The following is a 9,243-nucleotide window of genomic DNA, read 5'->3' on the forward strand; positions in this document are numbered from 1 at the left end:
AATAGCCCACCCCTTACTATTTCTTGTGTGGTGTTTTCCTCCTCTGCAAGTCTTTCTCTGCTTCTCCAAATGACAGCACTCAACAATCCCTCCTTTCTCCGTGTCCCTCTGTGACTCAGTGTAATGACGCTCAGTGGCCCTCACAAACGCGCTGTGATCTGTGACAAACCAGGAAACCAGTCAGTGCACATAACTCTGTCCATTCCTGCTCAAATACACAGGCAGGACAAGATTGATTAGGTCATTTTCTAACAGTCACTTTCCAATAATAGTTATAACATACAACACAAATTTAAAAGAGTTTTATATCAGAAGTCATCAAACCACTGCAGCATGACAGTCAAGGGTATGGTGGCTGCATGTGCTGTCCTCAGCGATCGACCGGCTCAGAAAATGTACTCCCTGTTTTGCCGCAATTTTAATTCTATGTGAACTAAATGCTGATTATTATAAATATATTTTGCATCAAAGTTATTAAACTAGATCATTATGAATTTAGTAATTAACAGTGAAATTGCAATGCTTCATTTCACAATTATTTAAATTATTGTTAAATTCTGAGAACTGCTCCATCCTCCTCTCTCTTTTCTCCCCCTACTCTCTTACTAATCCCTCCTTTCTTTTGCTCAATCCACTTTTCATTCTGTATTTCCCTCCTCCCTTCATTCCCCTGATCATTACCCCTCCTTCCTTCCTTTCTCTCTTTCACTCTTTCTTTCATCCTCTACTAGATTTCATTCATCCCTCCATTCTCTTGCTTTCTGCTCTTCTTTGCCCTCTACTGTCCTCCTCTTCCCCACCTCACAGTGCAGAACAGGTAATCCCCTCTCTTCTTCCTCTTGCTCTCTCTCCTCTTTCTCCTCCTCTTTCCCTCCTGATTCCCGCTCTCTCCCTCCCCTCCTCACAGTGCAATGCAGGAAGCCCACGCTCTCCACCCTCCTGCTCTGTCCACTCTCCTGCTCTCTCTTCTTCTCTTGTTTGTCTCCTCCTCTTTCTCTCCTTATTCCCTCTCTCTTTCCTTCATCCTCCCTTCCTCACAGTGCAGAGCAGAGAGCAGGGAGTCCCCTCTCCTTTCCCTACCGCTCCCTCCTCCTGTTCTTTCGTTCTCTCCTCTTCTTTCCCTCCTGATTCCCTCTCTCTTCCTCCCCTCCTCCTCCAGGCCCGGGTGCAGACCAAACTGACTGAGGGTGCACCTGAGTTTTAAAAGAGTGCTCTTCCATTAAATGGTATTATTTTACCTTTCTCAAATGAGGGTTTAAACACTTTTAAATGAGATTGCAAAGCACACTTCTGCAGTCCTGTAGACCCAGTGCTCGCCTCCTCAAAGTGCAGAGCAGGGAGTCCCTTCTCTCCACATTCATTCATCACTGACAGGCTGCACTACTGACCTGTTTGACAGAGGAACTGGCTCTGAGCTCAGGCCCCAAGGAAAGACTTGTCCCTAGTCATGATGTCATATCCTACTTTTCATTCCTCTGCATGCAATGGGACTCTCCATTTCAGTTCAGTTCATTAGAGTAGATGTTTTTCTACTACACCAAATATGTGGATTTTATTGTAAAATGTAGGCTATAAAGACATTATTTTCAAATTGGTAAATGTCATTCTGTAAAAAGTTGATCTAAGGGAGTCCTGTTCTAGTCCTGATCTTGATTTGGGTCCAAGTTTAATCCCAATGTGTGCAGGTGTACAAAAAAAGTATTACTAGCTAGAATATAACTATACGCACACACTAGCAGATTAAAAAACGTCCATAATGTATATTTTCAAGTCACTAGAGGAGAATGGTCAAAGACTGCTTTATAAATTTATCATTCTGTGCTGACCTTGCTCAAAGGAGCCAAGGCAAATGAAAATATCTTCAGCAGATTTTGTATCTGTTTGTACTGAACACTGCTCCTATCTGATGAAGTGCAGTAAAAGTTTGTCCCACTGCAGCCAGGCCATAAAAGTCTAAAATACACTTGGTCGGTTATCAAAGCACAGAACAAAGTTAGATACAATTATCCCCTATAAATGTATTTAGAAACTGAAGTACAGTACCTGTTGGCTTATGACACACACAACCATTAAAAACTCATATAGCTTTTGCCTCATACTAGTTTTCAAGTAGAAGTCAAGTAAAATTTTGAAAGCCAAAACCTCTGTCAGTTTCCGTCCATTGCTGGGTTTCAGATGACATCATAACTTTGCATAGGCCAATAATATTTAATACAAATGGGGGGGGGCAGCTAAATCAATATTCTTATATAATCTTGGTACAGTCACTGATAGAAATGATCAGGTTCAACATTTGTGCATTTACCTTCTGGATATTTCAAGTGCCATGCAAGCATTAGGAAAAACTGTCTCTTGCCCCCATCTGGGAGCATGACATCATCACATCTGAAAAGAACACATTTTTTGTTTTCTGTTATGATTATTTTAATGTGTGAGCTACTAGGTCCAAGTAATTTCCCTTGTGGATCAATGAAGTTTGTTAAGTCTAAGCTACAGTTTGAATTTAAACTCCAAATGTGAACACTCTCCTCACGTCCTCCTTTATCTCATCAGCTCCACAGGAAGCGCTTAACTCCATCGACTCATCCTGTCACTTCCTCTCAAGATCTGGACAACAAAGTGCTCTGGGTTACTATATATCAACAACAGTACTACTATTGCTATTTAATCTGACAAATCAGGGTAAATTGTAGATGAAATATTAACCACAAATGGTCCCACGAGCAAATTGTAAAAAGTGCATTTGTTTAAGCAATGCAGTATATACTTTGGAGAGACATATCCTGTATCCTTGGGTCTTATTGTGTACAAAACTAGCTGCATCAACCCTGTAGTTTTGACCCCTCATAGTATAAATAGCAAGTGATTTATTAGTTTAGCAATTTTACTTCAGTTTTCTCTCAAATCTTAATGCTCCTTGACATAAAAAAACAACTTTTTATAATATATATTGAAAGTGTTGTCGCAATCTTATTTGTTTGTCTGATAAGTTCTTTCTGATACCCTGCCAAATCTGTTCAGTCCTAAAAATTGTAAATGACATCTCCAAGTAATAATCTTCAAAAGTGTTTACTCATACACTGTCTCATCTCTTGTAAACAAATCTTTGTCACTACCAAGCAAAGATGTTTTAGCTCAGTCTTGCTTCAGTCCAGAGGAAGAGGGCGTTTCCGTGGCCATCCCAGGGGCCCGTGTAGTTTTAGGATGTACTGTAAGTGTAGGGGCCGCTTCCTGAAATCCACTGTCCTTAATAAGCACGCTGATTTTTCCTGTACAGCTGAAACCGCACGTGGGATGGTGCACGGGAATGTAAAGTCCACTGTGAATTTATACAGACAGAATGACAAAATATTATACACATAACTCAATTATAGGGCAGCACAATATGTTGCAATCAAATCAAAATTGCACTTTTTGAATGGATGCAATCGTCAATGTGCTCGGTAAGGAACAAGATAAGACAGATATAGCAAAATCTTGTTGTACCTGTATAGACCTCTACAAAATATTTTTTAAATGCATGTGCTTTTTGTATTAGTCTATCAGTTTAAATTTGTTTTCTCTCAATAATGCCCTTTTGGAGTTGCTTACAATGTGAACTCTGAACAGAATCCTACTTTTTAAAGAGATAATCACAACATACGAAAATAGCAATTAGATTTTATCCAAAACTGTGCAGCTCTACTGTGTTAGTCATGTTGCCAAAAGTTACCAGGTCAAACAAAGAAGCCAGTCTTCCACCAACAACTGTTCATTCATGCTTTTCCCTCCCTGAAGTTAAGTCCGCAAATATATTTATGCAAGATGTGAGCTAATTTACAGTTTGAACAAATGCACCAGTCATTGAGCATACCGCTATATTTACATAGAAAACAAGAACATATGCAAAAAATGCTAATTGGCTAACAAAGTGGCAACAGATTGTAAGAACATAGCTATTTTTTAAAGATGTCTTCACTCAAAAGTCAATGGAAATGCATGTACAATTGCCAATTTTCTGATTTTACAGTCTCTTTTATCTGTAAATGCTCCATCTATGGCCACGTAATACAAAAGAGATGGCTTATACAATTTAGATACAGCTACTCCTTCATATTCTACTGTCCAAATATATTACACTTTGAGCACTTTTACATTACCATAATTCAAGCTCTCCACTCCACTAAAAACCAAAAGGAGCCCAAACAACCGTCCCAAGTGCTATGCGGCTATATACGTCTGTCTTTAACATGAACAGACAATGCGGCCGACTGGGTGCTCTGTAATGTGGTAAGCTCCTTCTGTAAGAGCCCAGTCAAGTGTTTCTATAAATACAGGCCTCCTGCACTGCTCTGCAATTTACACACAAGGAAACCTCAGCACACACACACACAAACACACACTGCTGCCACGCCTGCCCTGTATTAGCTCAGGCAAGTTCTCTCAGGTGCAGACTGTTACTCTCTATGAATGGTGTCTATGCAGGGTGGCAGAGGGAAGTGCGTGTCTCCTACGCTTTGACACTGTGAGATAAACTGCAAGCCTAAGGGTATGGATTTGGTGGTGCAGAGTTGTGCGTTTGTAGTCAACTTCAAAAGACCAATTTTGTAAGGAAAAGAAAACTAGTTGTAGAATGTAGTCGTATTTTAATACATAGTATTGTAGTGTAAGATAGGGGCACATTAAGGGAGACATATTAAGCAAATGCAGCTGCTTTTAGCCATGTTATAAAAGTGCTCCCTCACCACGATCACACTCAGAGTTGTATTTTGATCTATTCATTTGTGTGTGAGTAATCTGTAATCTGCTCTAGTTTATTTAAATATAAGGAAAAAGTACATCTCTTCTTCAGTACATAGCTTTTCAATGTGGATTCTATACCGTCATGAGTTATAAGTTATAGTTGGCTTTTCACTGATGTTATAGAGCATTTACCCCTAAACTAACATTGCATTAGTAAAGGTTTTAAAGTTCAAGATCATTCTAAGAAGCCTGATTGTCACTATCCCTAGCATTTTAAAATGGTGCATATTTACAACATAACATAAACTTTGATTGGAGTGAATATGACTTCTTCAAATGTAAGCCTTCTTAATACTTGAGATTAGAGGGGAGAAACCGCTGCTCGTCTTTCAAGCGTACTTAAGGGATAATTTATGCAAAGCAACAGCAGAGCAGGGTGAAACTGCCCACAAACGCCTGGTCAAAGCCTGATGATTAAACGCCGTTATTCATATGGTGGTGTAGCACTTGGTCACGGTGAGCGAGCTGAAGATGAGCAGCTGGAGTGGAACGAAACACAAACTCAACACAAACAGGCGAACACAAGATAATTTACCCACGTCTGGTTTGTATACGCTCACTAGGAAACATAACGGCAGGCCTGTCAGAAATTCAAGATTTTCCCCTCAATACTATCAGTAAATTTGAGATTTTACATGGTGCAAAGATGGAGATGACCTTACAGCACATGAGATTTCCCCTGCATAGTGTCTGAACTTGTGCACTATGAAGGCCTGTCACGATAATTACTATATTGACTTATTGTTCAATATATGAAAGTTGGAACAATATTTTTGAGGGCTGTATATTTATCGTGTGTGTATATTTGCTTTGTACTACTGGGAAATATGTGGTTATTTTTTGGATAGATTATAAAAATTAAGCTGTAAATGGTTGAATTAATAATGACTCATAGCAGATGCAAACTAAGGTACTAAAGTGTTTAATTCTGCTGTTTATTTATTGCAGCTCATGATTTTTTAACAATATAGTACAGTTAGAATTCTTTTTGTGGCTTAAATTTGCTCTTGGGTTATTGTGTCAGTTGCATAAATTATTTTCAAAATTATTATTTATCACCTATATTTACTTCAGCAATATATCAAACTTCAAAATATGTTATTGTGACAGGCCTAGCTCTATGTAACTTTTCTGATTAAGAGATCAGCACCAGTTTGTTATTGTTTTAAGTTCCACAGTATGACATTTAACATCCATCTCCATAGAGACAATCAGGCATGACAAGGCAAAGTTAAAGGTCAGATCTGTGACCTGTAATTAAAGACCTGTGACTAAATAAATACAAGACAGGTAAGTTTAATGCCCTACCGTGGATTCATTCCAACATTCCAGGAAAAGTGATAACACCTCTATGGAGAAAAGCAGGTAGCATCCCCTCTACCAAAGAAGTTACACAATAAACCTTTATAACTTAACTATAAATATAAAATGAACCACAGCATGTCTTGGGTTAATTAAGTTTAATATAAAAAATAAATACACTACTGATCCTAAGAATGGCTCAATTGGTGTCATCTTGTCTACTTTAAGCCTGATGAAAGCTGAGGGTTGCAGAAGGAAGGGCATCCAGCTTACAACAAATTCAAAATCAATATGTAAATTATTGCGACATGTGATAGATCTATTGATACTATCCATCCAAAGGTACCTATGTATTAGCCTTAAAAAACTCATAGTCTCATAATCACACTTGGATCTCATTTAATAAACAATAATAATCACGCAAATATGACCACGTTGTGACCTTACATGAGTCAAACACAGAATGAACACTCCGGGCACTGTACGTCTTTGAAATGGGCGGATAAGCATTCTACAACACTCCTGCTGGGCCACTGTAGGCACTGATCACTTCACTGACCTCAGGATACTGCAGCTCATTAGCATTTTCTTTGCTCCTTGAATACAAAACACAATTTCAACTGCACCATTACACAGTATGCACTTTCATAAATTAATTATACAGTAAGGTGTATGGGGGCATGGTTTTAGTATGCTGAACAGGTAAGCTTTGAAGCACAAAGTTATGCAATATGAATGAGTGGAGGACCATTGGTGGATGTAAGTGCCCAAGGTGAACTTATGTTGTCTATAGCTGCATGAGAGTGTAAATATACTGCAAGTCAAAACACAGGAGACAAAATGGATCTTGAGAATAATATCCAAACTTTTGTAATTGATAGAATATGGGGTTATGGGGTGATATTTAATGTAATGTAGATGTCAAGGTACAAGATTATTCTAGTACACAACTAAGTCCAAGTTGTTTGAACAGTAAAAAATCCAACCTAATCATAAAATTATGAGTTGAGTTGAGGTGGCAAGTTCACTCTAGAGTCTTGACACATGCAGCAGAGAATACACAAACGCATGGTACTCAGATTTGTAAGTAAATGTAAGAAACTGCATTGCTTCTCCATGTGACTACGCCGTCTACGACTTCTGTGCCACTAGGTCACTTTCTTCGCGCATATTCCAAGTTGCTAAATCAAAATTACGCACACAATAATTGACCACAAACATAGAAAACTTAACTTGAAACTTAAAACTGTTATAGTCCCAGGTTTGTAAGATATAAACCTGCGATAATGTTACAGAGGAAATAAAAGCCATCCTCGCGCCAGCCAGGAGCACGCGAACCCCATAGAATTTGGTGGAGAGCGTGAATAACGTCAAAAACATGATATCACTTACAATGTCTGGATTGTGGTCACTTCCAAGTGGTTTGTGAAGGCTTTCCCGTTGAGTTGAAGAGTTGGTAATCGATAAATAGTCCTCTGGTGGTAGTTAGGGCTGGGAATAGCGGTAGATGGTGATTTTTCGCTCCCGTCTATCCCACTCTGCGCTCGACTGTTCCTGCTTCCCTTCCCCTCGCTCTCCACATCCAGCATTCCAATATGGCCGCCCCGTCAGTCCACATACACACACAGAGCGCGCACACACACACACACACACACCCCCCCCCCACACACACACACAGAGCGCGCGCGCGCACACACACACACACACACACACACACACACACACCGCAGAGAGCTTCCGAAGAGAGGAGGTCTGCCCCGGGCACAGCCGACCAAGCACCAGTCACCAATGAATAAGTGTGGGCACTTTACAGGGTGTTATTTGAGAGTTGTAAAGGGAGGAGAGTCTTTTAGATTCACTCCTATAACCTAAAATGTTTCTTCTTTGAAGCCTGGCTCCTTTAGGCTTTTTGAACATTCGCAGTTTCTTTGGTAATTCGGCCTGTATAGACTACATTAGTTATTTGATCTCCCTTTTTGTTTTGTAGCCTCTGTGTAATGAGTTGAGAATTATTAAGCTAAATGTGTAATGTTAACACAAAACGAGTTTGTATAGAATAGTTCAACATGTTGTTTGAAACTTAAATCACTATATGGACTCCTCCTCTAGTTGATTGTAATAAACAGCTCTGAGGCGACATCTGGCGGTGAGCGCCTCTCATTGCGAGTAACACGGTGCAAACCAAGTGGGTGATAAGAAGGGAATGTGCGCTAATTAGGGTTCTGTAACACACAGTGTCCGTTAACCACGCTTGGAGCCAACCCCAGGCCCCACTGGGAGCTAGTACCCCCCAGGGTCCATTTCGGACCTTTCAAATGGAGGGATACGGTGGAGAGTGGAGAGACTTGCGGTCCGTCCCGATCCGCTCCAAAGTAAACCAGTGGAAAAGATGCCTACCTACCTAAATATAGGTCAACATTTACCGTTTACTTCGCTCGACTTGATCTCAAAACAGCGGTTTATCTGCCGTGACCCGGATTCGAACCGGGGTTGCTGCGGCCACAACGCAGAGTACTAACCACTATACGATCACGGCGCGCCACTGACCCGTGAAAAGACCGCCACTATTACTCCAAAATGTTAATCAGGTTTTACACGGGATCATTTAGGACTAAACTCATCATAGGCCTAGTTTAAACTTTATTTCATTAATCGTCAAAGAAACTATTCAAAAACCTAAAGAACTCTTTTACATTTTACATTATTATAGATAATGCAATTAAGAACATGGGACATTGTAGGACAGGCTTTTTACCTGCGGGTTTGTGAAATTAACATGGCGTAGTCGTCTATTCTAAGGGTTGTGGTAGGATTAGATATTACTATTTAAAATTTCCCCATCAAAACAGTCCGTTTCTTGATGCCGTGACCCGGATTCGAACCGGGGTTGCTGCGGCCACAACGCAGAGTACTAACCACTATACGATCACGGCGCGCCACTGCCCCACACTGCTGCAGCAGAATTCAGTGCAGGCGCAGTCTGAATGTGGGGGTAGTATTAGGGTTAATGGGCAAGTAACAATGTTAAATACATTGTTGCCTTAATATGCCATTGGCCTGTGCGTAAAGATCATAGATGTAGGCTTAAACGCGGGTTCACAATATCTCTCTTCCCTTAACCTTCAAAAGTCATATTTTAACCAGACCATGACCTAAAAA

The 9,243-nt window shown here is 40.1% G+C and overlaps 2 non-coding genes across 2 annotated transcripts; both read right to left on the reverse strand.

Annotated features, from left to right (window-relative positions):
- Positions 1-8,548: 8,548 nt before the first annotated feature.
- On the reverse strand, positions 8,549-8,620 carry trnah-gug (transfer RNA histidin (anticodon GUG)). The gene has a single exon. It is a non-coding gene; the product is annotated as a tRNA-His (tRNA).
- A 325-nt stretch (positions 8,621-8,945) lies between these two features.
- trnah-gug (transfer RNA histidin (anticodon GUG)) lies at positions 8,946-9,017 on the reverse strand. Its single transcript has one exon. It is a non-coding gene; the product is annotated as a tRNA-His (tRNA).
- Between the last annotated feature and the right edge of the window lie 226 nt (positions 9,018-9,243).

This window comes from Periophthalmus magnuspinnatus, chromosome 11 (assembly GCF_009829125.3).
Source record: "Periophthalmus magnuspinnatus isolate fPerMag1 chromosome 11, fPerMag1.2.pri, whole genome shotgun sequence".
NCBI lineage: Eukaryota > Metazoa > Chordata > Actinopteri > Gobiiformes > Gobiidae > Periophthalmus > Periophthalmus magnuspinnatus.